Raw genomic sequence first — 6,875 nt, forward strand, 5'->3', positions numbered from 1 at the left:
TGATTTGATTTGAATATATAAATTACTATTCTGTTCGATTCAATTTAATGGGTTTTTTTTCTCTTCAAAATGAATCGAACCGAAATAACCGAAATTTTTATAATGTAAAACCCAACTGAACCGATTGAATTTTAAAACTGAACCGATTGAACTGAATTGACTTGATTCGGTTCGGTTTTTCAGTTTGAACCGAATTCTGTTCAGCCATATTGTATGAATTTAGGGTTACAGTTAACTTTGTAGTTACTTCCCGGTGTGGTCACCCATCGCTGTGACCTCCGGCTCATTTAACTTTTTATATTCTATTTTTTTATCTGTATTTAACTTTCGGGTAATCATTATTAATTTTTGTTTAGGACTTTTCTAGGTGACTTAAATATGATTCTAATCCTCTTAATTATTCAGACAGACATTGATCACCGGAACAGTGATTTGCACAGGGCTATACATATAGAGGCGTTACACTATATATTTGCCAAGATCTGAAATATTAAAATTCAAATTTTCACTTAGTACACGCCTATCATAAAGTAGAAAAAATCGAGTTTCAGACATATTCACATATTGATCTAAATAGAGACAGAAATCATCAAGACCCCTTAATAAAATTCATCGATCTGTTCAAGGAAAGTTCTGAAAAAAGTATTAGGTCATCTGTGAAAAAATAAATGAGTGAGTTTTGGACCACCCCGACTAAGTCAAATCAATTTCATCGACTTTGGCTAATTGCTAAGGAGATTCCATAAGTTAGTCTCTATATAAAGAATAAAAGTAATGGAGAGAGAATTTTCTTGACCAAGCCCTCTTGCATGACTAATAACATTACTAGCTAGTCTCTCCATACATTTTGCTATTCTTTGTCTATATAATTTCTTGGCAATCCATTACCAACTCTCGCGTGTATAATAACATTAATAGTAATCAATCTACAAAATCTCTATCAATCCTTAATATTTGGTTTGGCCTTTTAAGGGATTATATATTAAAAGCCTTCAATGTGGATAATCATGCATGGGGGGGAATGTAGAATGTGGCTTTTATATATAGTACATATGCCAGCCACACTTGTCGACTTTTGAATGCCACTCTTTATTTAGTGTTGGATTGGTGCTTCAAACCAATTCAATTTTCACCTTCTCTATGAAAAAGAAAATCACTCCAAGATACTATGAGGTTCATCAATTATTGGGCAGGTGTCCTCTTCTTACAGGCCTTAACGTACGAGAAACACTCCATGCAACAACATTAGCATTCCACTCTAGTGTTCCAGAGTGGCTAGAGGTCCTTTCCTACCCATATGACTGTTGTTATGTATTGCATGTAAAGAAACTAGGGTATTGTGAGATATAACGGGTCGACATTGAATTCCAGTTTGAAATTTTTTTAAAAATATTATTTTATAATTAAAATATATTAAATTTAATTTTAAATTAATTTTTAATATTTTTCATTATTTTTTTAACAATTACTCTAACATTGTAGAGAGAGATTTTTCTTTTAATTTCTTATTTCTCACCTGTTTCTCTCAAACTAGTTGAGCCTTCCCATCTAGTCTTGTTAGCTTCCCTTACCCTAGGAAGTTGTCATTTTGTATTAGCGCCTAACGGCGATCTACTCTCCATTTTGCTGGGTTTGAGAATAAATAGGGTTTGTTTATGTTTTTAGTAGATCTGAGCGTTTCACAGGGAGAGCTTCTCTTCGATCAACATAGTGGCTATGATTGTTGGAGCAGCACCACTGTGAATGTCGATAGCCTTCGTCTTCATGGAGGATCTTGCATGTTTGGTGATGGATAACTTGGGATTGTTGAGCTTGTCTCAGTTAGTGGCTGCTGCGCTTGCCCCCCACCCCTCAAATGCTATAAAACATTGAGAGGTCATGAAATCTATCCACCATCCATTCTATCAGCAGCCATTGATGATGGTATGTGTTTGCTTCTTAAGTCTAGCATCTAGCTAGGATGATTAAAAGTGGTGCATTTCGGTTTATAGGCGGCTATGGAAGCCTTAGTTTTAGTCATGCCTCTAGATAGCTCTAGCTTCGATGACTATAAAAACATCAACACTTAAGGGTCGCTTGGTGATTTGGGTTCTCTAATCTACTAAGGTTTGATTTTTGAGTTTAGTTTTGATTTGTCAGTTTGATTGGTTTTAGGTTTGTTTTTTTTTCTTGTATTGCTAGGCTTGGGTTTTTTTTGTCAAGTTTTACTTTTCTTAGCTAGACTTTTTGTATCTTACTCGTTGGCCTCATTAATGCAATGCTACAATATTGTGTACCAGTAGACATGTAAACTACAAAAAACAAAAAAGACAAAGCAAATACACAAAATATCAATATTTACGTGGTTTACCCTTTTCACATAAGATTACATTTACGGGCATGTCATCATCCACCATAATCAAATAAATAATCGTTAATTACAAGCTCAAAGATGTATATCCTTTAACCCAATTACATCTAAGAAAACCCTCACAAAAACTGCTCATAGTAAATATAATATTTAGTCCATCTCAGTATTCTCTAAATATAACCTAATATATTTACTATTTTAACTGTTACATTATAAAAAATGTCTTCAACTACAATAGATAATAGTTCCTTCCTCTTGGATTATACCCTTCTCTAGGATTGCAAAGGGTAAGAGCCCCTTATCAATGAGCAAAGTCAAATCCTTAACAATTGATAAAGTCCTTCTCTGCAACGGGTGACAGTCATATTCCATGAGCTGAAAACCAAATAACCTTTCAACAATTCTTCTATTTATAGTCATCTCAATTCTAATTTAATTATGAATCCAACTCAATTTAAGGACAACACTAAAATATGAATTCTACTCTATATAAGAAATATACTTCATTATATTGAGAAATATTTTTTTACTCCAATTAGAAAAAAATCTTTTTCTAAATCTGCTAGAATTTTTGAGTTACAAATCTACCATGTAATTAAAAAAAAATAATACAAAAAAATATTTCTTGGAGCACATCAAAGCATATTTACTTTAATTTCTCCGGTGCTTTGATGCATGTGTTGCCCAGGTACCAACTCATGATCATATTAGCTAGGAATTGTTTGAATTTTGTGATAGGTGCCAGGGTTCAGGAACCCAAATGCATTTACATACCTTAATTGCATTTTCTTTTGCCTTTTGCTCTACCAATAAGAGATATCTGATCAAGCTTTCAAGTTTTCATTTTCTTTGCACGTTCTTCTGATGAATATACCGTGTAAATAATCGACAACGAGACTGATATGATATTTGTCAGTGGCGTTTTGCCCAGTTTGATCTTCACCATAATGACATCGTCTCTTCAGTACGGCAATAGAAACCTTTACTATTCAATTCCATCTTCGCTACTGCCAAATCCTATGCTCGCACATATTTTTAACCCAATTATTATTAGATGAACTTTACACAACAGTTTCGCAAATAACAAAATTATCTGTTCATATCATGAAGAAATTTCTGTTATTCAAATTATAGTAAAAACAAATTTCAAAAATAAGCAATAATAACTCATTGTTATTAAGATTCATAGATCGATAGTACAGGTTCAAATCAACATAAACTGTTGAACGACCTTACTTGATATAATGGATCCAAACCCTAATCCTAAACCTAGCTAGCTGGCCATGATTGCTAAATTAATGTTTTGTTCATTAGGATAACAAAGTACGTACTGGCTTGGTATCCTTTAATTGATCCTCTCATATATGTTTAGAGGTTTCCCAATTTAGTTTTATATCCGCAAATTATTTCTAAATTCTATTTTTCTGCTTAAAGTGCAAAGCCTCTCATTGATGTCTCTGTGAATTTAACAAATTTCCTTCGTCGTTTGTATATATTTCACGTCGATTCAAAATGAACAGAGATTATAGAATACGGCTCCGTTTTGAATTGTAGTTGGAGAGATCAAAAAGTTAATTAATTTTTTTTTATAAAAAATCATCATTTTACATACTATTAAAAAAATCATTTTTAAAAAAATTATTTTAAAGTTTTTATAATTAAATATCAAATTTAAATTAAATTAAAATTTATTTTCCACATTCTCAATAAATAACATAACATTTAATAAATTAAGATTTGATGAGTCATTTTCCATATTATAAAATGAAAAAAAAATTATAAATTTAGATTCCAAATAAAATATCAAATAAAACAAAGAACAAGTGCAAATGTGATATGCTTCCATTTTAATTACGTTACAGCTGAAAAGAAAAAAATGAGTCAAAAGATCATCTTTAATTAATTTAACTTTAATTCATTACCTACAAGCAGTAGCCAAAATTTTCAACATTTTTTTAGACATTTAATTTTGATTAAAATTTAAATTTAAAATCTTATAATTAAAAAAAAAAAATTACTACTGTTGAGTTAACAAAACTTATTCTGAAAGCCAAATCACTTATATATCTTCCCATAGCAGGGGAAAAATGAAGCAAATTTGTACGATAGAGAGGAGAGATAGGGCCCTCTCTGGGCAAGCCAACTCATATCACCACTTTAACTGGAGGCCCGGCCCAAGGGCTACCCTACCACAGTATTGGATTTTGATATTTTATATTTTGTTCTGCACCATGTTTGGCCCAGTCAGAAAAGATGCATAAATGGATTAAAGTAAAGAAGAGCCAAAAGATAATTATTCTTTTTGACTACAAAAAAAAAAAAAAAAAAAAAGGGCTTTATCTTCTTCTATATCCAAGGTCTCAAGTCGGCAACTCTTATCTTCTCTTCTCTATCCTCCATGCATTTTTTTTATCACCCATTTGTATATATTTAGCTAGCTACTGCATCCAAGTGGATCCATAAAAAGCTTTTCAACTTGCAATAATGTAAGATCTTCAATTAGTAAAACTACCCATTTTTTCAAAAAATATTATTTTCGAATATTTATATAATTAAGCACTTTTTTTTTTAATGTCTGACGGATATTTGTTTATGAAAAATTATAAAGAAAATGAATGAACATGAAAGGGGAATGAAAAAGAAAAAAGAAAAGATGGGGGGAGGTTGTGATGTGGGTGCTTTAATTTTGGTTGCATACGGCAGAAAATGACTGAAAGGGGGAGAGATAGAGATATTCTATATAGCTGTTGATCATAAAAAAGAAAAATCATGGTTGAGGTCGAATATCGATTAACATCCGTATCTAATCATCTGAACTGTAGCCAATGAGAGGTCCTACAGATGAACTTTCAATTTCCCACATCACTAATTTCCAGCTGGAGTATCCCCTAAAGTGAATGAATTATTGGTTAGTGTGGTGAGGTAAATGGGAATCTAACAGCATTTGGTAATGGTCAAGATCATGACAGCTCTTACTGTTTCCACTAATATAATTCTTCGGTACATTTTTAAAGTTGTCTTCCTCCTCCTCCTCCTCCTCCTCCTCCTCAACATCATCATTATCTTCAAATTAATCACTGTGTTTCGGTACCCTAATCTTGATAATGCTCTTTTATTTAACTTTCAATGTTCTTGTCCTCTTCCTGCATTCTTGATTTTCGTAAAAAAGATGTTATAGCACCAAATGGTTAGCTAGTTTCAATCCTATTTATATAGATTTAACTTTGGCAAATAGTAAAAATATGAGATATAATTCATCGTAATGATTATGTATGTCGGCCGTCATCAGTGACTAGAAAGCCTCGGTGATTGGGAACATTTGGTGATAATTCAGCTACGAGTTTGGAAGGCCGTCAAAAGATTTGCCTACTGCCACCACTTTTTAATATCATAGCCTGCTTCGTGAATCTTGACTTGTCATTTTCATGATCTCATAGCCTGTCATCCATTACTGAGTTCTCTTTTAAGCCGCCTTCAATACTTCTGTCTTTTAACATAAGGCCAAATAAAGATAAGAATATAAGAAATTCTCATGTTATGTAAATGTCTGATTCCTTTTTACCCTGGGATTTTATGATAAGAATATAAGAATTCCCACTGGGTTGGGTTCCCTCCATTATAAGCCACTATCCAGACGTTGGAACGTTTGGGCTTAAGATTTTAGCAGTGACAAGAAATGACTATTGGTTCTGTTTCACAATGTCTCCATAGGTTAGGCCTCTAGGGGAAGAGAAGGAACCGCAAAATCCTGGGGCTACTTCTGGGCCCATCAATGACTGCCTCGAGCTTCTGATTTGTTTTGTAATGTTTAAAGCTATCTATCCAATTTAAAATTTAAGAGACAAGATTGTGATGTGAGGGAATGTCATAAACATATCCTTCCTTTGCAAATTCAATTACTGGATTCAAGATATTGGGTTTCAACATCTTCCCTTGATATTTTTTTTTTTTTTTGTTTTTTAACGAAAGATCGTACTTCATTACAAAGCTCACAAGGCTAATAAACTAGGTACAAGAGAAAAATTTCAGACCATGACCCATTAAAGAGGTCCCTTTGCATACTTACCAATCAACTTAATTATACAAGCTCAAAAACTCAAACAAGGATGATTGGGTATCAACCCAACCCAGAGGCCAAAACTTCAACAGCAGCCGTCTTGCACCTTCTTTACCTAGTAGGGATAGCAACTCGACGACAAGCATGCTGGCAGAAAGAGCCCATCCTTGGCCATAACTAGAAATTCATGCAAAACTTTCGAGATGCAGTCAAGCAAATAACTCAATAACAAATAATTTAACAGTCATGGAAAGGAACCTTGAAAGGTTAGTCAAGGCCAAAAGAGGAAGGGGGATGGTAGAGCTCCACAACTTTTCAATCTCGTATAGCTAATAGATCTGACACCGGAATCTAAGTCGACACGAAGATCCGGAGATGCCATTGTCAATATCAAGGGAACCTTTCCGTTAAGCCACGAAAAGAAGCTCAAAAATAGAACTTCCATAGCCAACCCATTTCACAGATCTC

This window comes from Hevea brasiliensis, chromosome 12, assembly GCF_030052815.1.
Source record: "Hevea brasiliensis isolate MT/VB/25A 57/8 chromosome 12, ASM3005281v1, whole genome shotgun sequence".
NCBI lineage: Eukaryota > Viridiplantae > Streptophyta > Magnoliopsida > Malpighiales > Euphorbiaceae > Hevea > Hevea brasiliensis.